The sequence below is a fragment of the Cebus imitator genome, unplaced genomic scaffold (assembly GCF_001604975.1).
Source record: "Cebus imitator isolate Cc_AM_T3 unplaced genomic scaffold, Cebus_imitator-1.0 Scaffold271, whole genome shotgun sequence".
NCBI lineage: Eukaryota > Metazoa > Chordata > Mammalia > Primates > Cebidae > Cebus > Cebus imitator.
In genome coordinates this window covers 2,626,154-2,634,229 of record NW_016107586.1, presented here as the reverse complement: position 1 = coordinate 2,634,229, position 8,076 = coordinate 2,626,154, and the positions used below count along the sequence as shown (strand labels likewise).

Genomic DNA, 8,076 nt, shown 5'->3' with positions numbered 1-8,076 from the left:
GTGTATACATATATATAATTTTAATCTACCAGAGATCAAAGAAACTAAAAATTTGAGGTTTTTATAGAAGCAAAGGGAAAAAACACACGGTCAAGGATTAGAAACAAACAGAAGAAAGAAATTGAGAAAAAGTATATTTTCTGAGGACAGGATAATTGCATCATATTTTACCATAACATACAGAAAATAATGATACACACTGCAATTACTTCATATACTCTGAATTTTTCTAACATTACATCTATATAATTTGACAAAATGCCAAAAAAGTTAGGATTTGGCAGATCATTTTCTATCAATTCCACAAATATATGCTGCACCATTTGCACCATCTGCTATATAAGCTTTTGCAGAAAGAAGGACAATAGACATGTTTGGACATCAATATTAAAATGTAATTCAAGATAATATACTGTATCAAAGAGAAAGAAACTAAAATAAATAGAGTGACAAGAAGGTTCAGAACAGGATAGAAGAAGAATGAAAGCTGAATCTTTTTATCATACCTTGCTTTTGATGTGTTTGGAAAAATTTACATAGGTATATAATATTTCTTAGTGATATAAAGTAAAATAAATTTTAATCAAATTACTCTTGGGAATGACAAATAAGTAAAAAAAGTGTTGTTGGGCCACATTATTTAATTAAACGTATTGTAGGTATTCCCACACGTAGGATGATACAGATAAAAAAGCATTTTGTGTTAATTTAAATATTTGTAGAAAATAGTTTATAAGCATCAAACTGTTATTTTACAAAATATGTGCTGTATTCTTTAAACACAGACTTTTTATTGAGTTATTTATGGCATGAGTCCAAAGACGGTTTTACATAACTCTGCAGTAATAATATTATTGTTTCAGATTAGTATCTCTCAATGTAAATGCTCTTTCTTAGGGTTATGTCAATTTCTAGGACAGTAAATCACACACACACACACACACACACACACACACACACACACGCATCCCTCAGAAGGATGAAAACCCATTGCATTGTTCTCATTTGCAGGCAAGTGCTTTTCCTTTGACTACTCCACAGCTGACCTCAGTACATAACTGTGAAATTCATTTTCTAGAAGAATGACAAGTCTCTAGGTGAGCTCATTAGCTCTTATCCTGGACTTGTGAATTCCAATGTTCTCGCATGGAAATCGGAAGTTAATTTCTTCAATTCTTTAATTATATTTTATTACTTTAAGGAAATACAGTAAATATAAATTTATTTGACTACTTAAACATAAAAATGCAAAGCTATTATAATAATTTGAGTGAAAATTTTCCTGTTTTCACCTTACAGCTTTGTTATTTACCCTTAAAGTACTTTAGACCTTTATTTTTAATTCTGAATTAAACACATACATACCATTCTCATGAGCTTAACACACACAAACATATACGCTACTCTCATGGGCTTAATGGTAGTTCCCTAAAAGATATTTCCGTATCCTAATTTTAAGAATCTGTGAGTATTGCCTTATATGGCAAAAGTTCTGATTAAATTAAGGATTTTGAGAGATGGGGTTATCTTGGATGACAGAGATAGTTCCTGAATCTAAATGTCCTTATAAGAGTAAAGCAGAAAGTGATTTCGTAGAGACACAGAATGGGAAGCAATGTGATCACAAGGGTAGAAATTGGAGTAACCTAGTGAGTCACAAAATGTCAACAACCACCAAAAGCTTGAGGTAAAAAAAAAAAAAAAACTTTATATTACCCTAGAGAGCATATAACTGTAATATTGGGGTTCAGGGGTCCAGGGTGCCCTCAACTCCCGAGAGGATGTTTCTCCGGGTTCTTGGTCTCCTGCCTTCTCAAGAATGAGAGAGGGGACCACAGTGCAGTGCGCAGTAAATGCTGAACTCAAAAGTGTTTGTAGAAAGTGATTTATTTAAACAGAGAGAAAACAGGAGAAGAGAGAAAGAAACAGCTAACTCTTCACACTGAGTGAGAGAATCCAGAAAGATGGAATCCAGAAGAAGAAAGCAGTTTCCACGAGAGTGTTACTGAATAGAGAGAGATGGACTTTAGGAGGAGAAGCCAGGCTTCCACGAGAGAGTGTGGAAGGGGGCTTCAGAGGGAAAATCCAGGAGAGAGAAAGATGGCTTCCATGAATGGAGTGTTCGTGGAAGGGGACCCAAATATGGAGTCTGGAGGGGTGTGGAAGAAGGGGACTTTTAATCTGGGAGGAACCCCCACCTTCTCTAAGATCCCAGGCCAATGAAAGGAATTCCTTAGAACTTCCACTGGAGTGAATGACTTTTAGTATTCTCCTGCGTCCGTGAAATTCAAACATAAACCCTTAAATCTCCCAGATGGAGGGAGATGGGAGGGGGGCATGGTGCTAGTTAGTACTTGCCCTTAAAACTATGCACCCTTGTGGACCCAGAAAGAGAACACATTCCCTCACAACCATGACAGAATTGAGAATTCTAGCCTCGAAAATTGTGAGATAATAAATTTCTATTGTTTTGAGCCATCTAGTTCATAGAAATTTATTACAACAGCCTTATGAAAGCAATACAGTATCTGTGGAGAATAAAAGACTATGGAATTTTTAGACATTCAGAAATAACTGTGCAGAGTTAAAGAACACAAGGATATTTTATTTTAATTTCAAAAATTTATATTTATATCTCTTAATCATGTATTGAATCAATATAATGTGCCAAGCTCTATGATGGCCACAAGGGTTGATCTCTCCTCTTCAGGATCTCACAATAGAGTGAAATGTCCCATCTATATCTTATGTAAATCATAGCTCAAAAGTGAAATATCAAGCTTTAATCGAATAAGGGGCAAGCAGAAATATAACCAAATTCATTGTAATCAATTTGTAGACAGTGTGGTATGATGGAAAAAAATATGAAGTTTAAATCTAAATTCTTCCACCTATGACCAGCTGACTGTGGGTAAGAAAAATAAAATTGTTGAGGATCTATATCCTCATGTCTAAAAATGACTGAAGTTTTCTTAGGTAATATATCTGGATAGGGAATAAATGAGTTAATTCCTTTAAAACTCAAATATCTTTTGTCCTAGTAGCGCTTTTAAGGAATTAGCAAATCATTATATCTTCCATCTGCCAAAAATTTCCAAAAGTTGCTTTATTTTTGGGTGGACAACTTGTTTCACTTTTTTTTTTTTAATAATTTGTCCAGTTTTAGCATTGAAAGTCTCATTTCTTGGGAGTCTCTTTAGCCCTACTCAAATTGCGAAAGTTGGTCACCCTATTTCTTAATGGTCACTAAAAACCTACAATCAATGATGCTTCTGGTATTCGTGTTCTTGGGTAGCCCTTATTGAATTTAGTCTGTTTTCTTCATTTACCAATAGAAGGCAACCAGATAAATGGTTTCTCTAACTCTACTCAGTCTGAGTTTAGAACCAGGCAGCATTTGCATTTGTGTTCTCTGGAAACCCTGAGGTGTCATGCAAGAAATCCAGCGCTGCAAAAGGAAAAAAAAAAAAAAAAATATATATATATATATATGTGGCATTAAGCCACTAGGTTTGTGGTCATTTGCAGCTGTAATCGGAGGCTACTGCAGTACTGTCAGAATGATGATAGGCTGATGACTACACCACTGGCAGCAAGGCAATAGGTGTTGTGCCTGAAAGGATTTGGCCCAGGACCCACAGTGAGGAGTTAAGGCTCGGGTATCTTTCACTAAGATAGAATCGATACTTAGAAATTGAAATTATTTCATATATTTTGAATTTTTCTAATATGTTATGAGATATTTTATTTAATTCATTTGAAAGCTACAAAAGGAAACTTGCTGGTGTGTGATGAAGATCATTGCTTCCATACTCAACCTATGGCCAGGTATTTGTCTCTCATTTTTATAGGCATGTCAAATACTGACATACTAATTTATTACTACACTTCCATGGTGTAAGAAATTAGTTAGTAAAATGTCAGCCTATATAAATTCATCAAATATAATTGGGAGCTCAGATGTCTGATTTCCTCAGTCTTTGACCACCTTTGCTTAATCGCCCTTGAAGAAGGCAGTGCTTAGTTCTTTATGTTTAATTCTGGCTGATCCACAAGATAGGCAAGCAGCTAGTTGCTCAGAAATAAGCTGCTCTAGGTTCTGGCAGGAACTAAGGTGCATTTCTTTTAAGAAATCCAAGAAAGCTCTTGTGTTTTGGGTAAATAAACCAAATTGGATAAGAACATAATAGTTTGATAGACGTAAAGCCGCTTTTTGCCAGAGAAACCTGCTTATCTCATGTAAAAAAGAGAACACAGTTTATTCTTCTTCATATATTAAAATTTATTTTAAATTTATATTTCTAAATATACTTATATCCAACTATAGTCAACATTATTATACTGTTAACCAAATTTTCTCTGCTCTTAGATGATGACCTAAGCTTGAACATATGGCATGTAATGCATTGCAGATTTTTTTTTCTTTTTTTAGATAGAGTTTTGCTCTGTTGCCAGGAGCCAGGCTGGATTTCAGTGGCGCAATCTCGGCTCACTGCAATCTCCGCCTCCTGGGTACAAGCAATTCTCCTGCCTCAGCCTCCTGAGTAGCTGGGACTACAGCCGCGTGCCACCATGCCCAGCTAATTTCTGTATTTTTTAGTACAGACGGGGTTTCACCATGTTGGCCAGGATGGTCTCCATCTCTTGATCTCGTGATCCGCCCGCCTCGGCCTCCCAAAGTTCCCAAAGTGCTGGGATTACAGGCGCGAGCCACCGCCCGTGGGTGGGTGGGTGGGTGTGTGTGTGTGTGTGTGTGTGTGTGTTCTGCGTGCCTTTATTAGCAGGTGTGTGTGTGTGTGTGTGTGTGTGTGTGTGTGTGTTTCCTGCGTGCCTTTATTAGCAGAGCCACTACTTGAGGGGGATGAAGCGGGAAGAGTGGGTGGCCCCAATGTCAGGCCAGCCGTGCTTCAAGGACTTGTAGGTGATGGAGAACTCACCCAAGTAGTGGCCGGTCACCTTTGGCTTGATATCCACCTAGTTGAAGGTCTTACCATCGCAGACGCCCACCATGCTGCCCACCATCTCGGGCAGGAACATCACGTCCAGGAGGCGCGTCTTCACCGCTTCCGGCTTCTCCACAGGCGGTGCCTCCTTCTTGACCTCACGCAGGCGCGTCTTCACCACTTCCGGCTTCTCCACAGGCGGCGCCTCCTTCTTGACCTCACGCAGGCGCTTCAGCAGTGTAAGGCCAGCGTGCCTGAGGCCAAGAAGGAGGCGCCGCCTGTGGAGAAGCCGTAAGCGCCGCTTGGGCCTCAAGCCCCTGTTCAGCTGCCACGGCTAGCACACACTGTACAGCTCCGTCAGCTGTTCGTAGGACATGTCCAGCAGCTGGTCCAGGTCCCTGCCGCGGAAGGTGAACTTGCAGCAGGTCAGCTGCTTCTTCTTTCTACCTCCGCCATCTTGCCGGATCCTCAGAAATTCCTAGGTATTTTATTCTCTTTGTAGCAATTGTGAATGGCAGTTCCCTCTTGATTTGGCTTTCTTTTAGTCTGTTACTGGTGTATAGAATTGCTTGTGATGGCTGTACATTGATTTTGTATCCTGAGACTACTGAAGTTGCTTATCAGTTTCGAGAGATTTTGGGCTGAGAGGATGGGGTCTTCTAAATATACAATCATGTCGCCTGCAAATAGAGACAATTTGACTTCCTCTTTTCCTGATTGAATACCCTTTCTTTCTTTTTCTTGCCTAATTTCTCTGGCTAGATCTTCCAGTACTACATTGAATAGGAGTGGTGAGAGAGGGCATCCTTGTCTTGTGCCAGATTTCAAAGGGAATGCTTCCAGTTTTGCCCATTGAGTGTGGTATTGGCTGTGGGTTTGTCTTAAATAGCTTTTATTATTTTAGGATACCTTCCATCGATACCTAGTTTATTGAGTTTTTAGCTAAAGGGCTGTTAAATTTTGTCGAAGGTCTTCTCTGTATCTATTGAGATAATCATGTGGTTTTTGTCTTTGACTCTGTTTATGTGGTGAATTACATTTATAGACTTGCATGTGTTGAACCAGCCTTGCATCCCTGGGATGAATGCTACTTGATCATGATGGATAAACTTTTTGATGTGCTGTTGAAATCTATTTGCCAGTATTTTATTGAAGATTTCTGCATCTATGTTCATCATCGATATTGGCCTAAAGTTTTCTTTTTTTGTTGAGTCTCTGCTGGGTTCGGTATCAGGATGATGTTGGTCTCATAAAATTTGGGAAGGTTTCCCTCTTTTTGTATTAATTGGAATAGTTTCAGAAGGAGTGGTACCAGCTCCTCTTTGTATGTCTGGTAGGATTTGGCTGTGAACCCATCTGGCTTTTTTGGGTTGGTAGGCTGTTAATTGCTTCCTCAACTTTAGCCCTTGTTATTGATCTATTCAGGGTTTCAATTTCTTCCTGGTTTAGGCTTGGGAGGGTGCAAGTGTCCAGGAGTGTTTCCACTTCTTCCAGGTTTACTGATTTATGTGCATAGAGTTGTCTGTAGTAATCTCTGATGGTGGTTTGTATTTATGTGGAATCGGTGGTGATATCCCCTTTTATTGTTTTTTATTGCAACTATTTGACTCTTTTCTCTTTTCTTTTTATTTAATCTGGCAAGTGGTCTATTTTGTTGATCTTTTCAAAAAAAACAGTTTCTGGATTTATTAATTTTTTGAAGGGTTTTTTGTGTCTCTATCTCCTTCAGTTCTGCTCTGATTTTATTTCTTGTCTTCTGCTACCTTTTGAATTTTTTTATCTTGCTCCTCTAGACCTTGCAGATTTTTAAAGGACAAGCTAGTCTAAATAACCAATGTTTATATCCTCAAAAGTCCTTCCAAGGAGAAATAGAGACTGTCTAGGATATCGGTTATATCCCTGTAGCCAGATACCTGGAGTTCAATCCTTACTCTGCCATGTATCACTGTGTGATCTTCAGCAATCTACTTAGCCAGTGCTGCATTTCTTCCTGTTTTAACCTTGGCTTAAAATTGTATCTAATTCATAAGGTTGCTATATGAATTAGATTAATTCATATTTTTAAAGTTCTCAGAACAATGTCCTGATGCTAGGAGGTGCTAGAATGTATATTAATTATAAAGATTCAAGAGAAGTAAAGTACAATAAGGTAGAAATTGAGAAATGAGTTCAGAATTTCAGAAGTTGTTAAAACAAAATGCTAACGTTGGTTTTAATCAGGGACCATTTAGTTGCAATCAATAGGGATGATTATTCGATTAGTTCAGGTGAAAAGGGGAATATATTAAAACATATGGAAAATCAAATGGCAAGGAACAGAGTAATCAGAGGTTGCAATAGGAACTGGAAGATTAAGAGTCAAAATTGTTTTTTCTGAAATTTCACAGACTTTTATCATTTACTGTTTTCACTTGATTTGTATTTCTTCCTCAACAAAACTAGCTTTGCTTTGGTGTTTCCCTTACAGAAAATTACCACTCAGTTTTTTTCCCCCTCTGCATGGCTCTACAGTACCCAAAACAGAGTAGCTAAACTGACTATTTTGTAGGGAAAAACTTGTATTACTGCAGCTTTGGTCAGATTTTCATTCTGTTAAAGGTGGTGTGCACCTTCATTTTGTTGGAAGTGCTGTGCAGTGGAAAGACATACCTTAAATGTCCACAACAATCTGGTATTCACTTTCATAAGGTGTTGGCTTTCGGCTGGAACTTCTGATTATTTTAAGAAACACTTTCAACCTCATTCTGTAAACTGAAGACAAATTTAAAAACATGAAGCTTTCTATAGATTTAATATATTTGGCAATCTTTAACTTCTGTAAAATAATTTAGGTGTTTTAAATGACGACATAAGGGGAATGGGGCTTAGCCTATGGTATATTTAAATAAGAATAAGTCAGTTGCATTTTCTCCCCAAAATATAGTTTCAAAATCAAAATTTCAATTATATGACCAATAAAAAATTGGGAAAATGGAAATACAAAGTACTAAATATGGCTTTGAGGCCTACACTGTTTATATGAATGCTTGATGTTCTTGGAATATTTACTATTTGCTAACATGGAAGGCCTTATGATCTTGCCTTACTTAAACCTCCTGTTATCTTGCTAATTTCTCTGTTTTTTTTTTTTTTT

The 8,076-nt window shown here is 37.6% G+C and overlaps 1 pseudogene; it reads right to left on the bottom strand.

Annotated features, from left to right (window-relative positions):
* Nucleotides 1-4,823: 4,823 nt before the first annotated feature.
* Nucleotides 4,824-6,341, bottom strand: LOC108284166 (annotated as a pseudogene).
* Nucleotides 6,342-8,076: the final 1,735 nt, after the last annotated feature.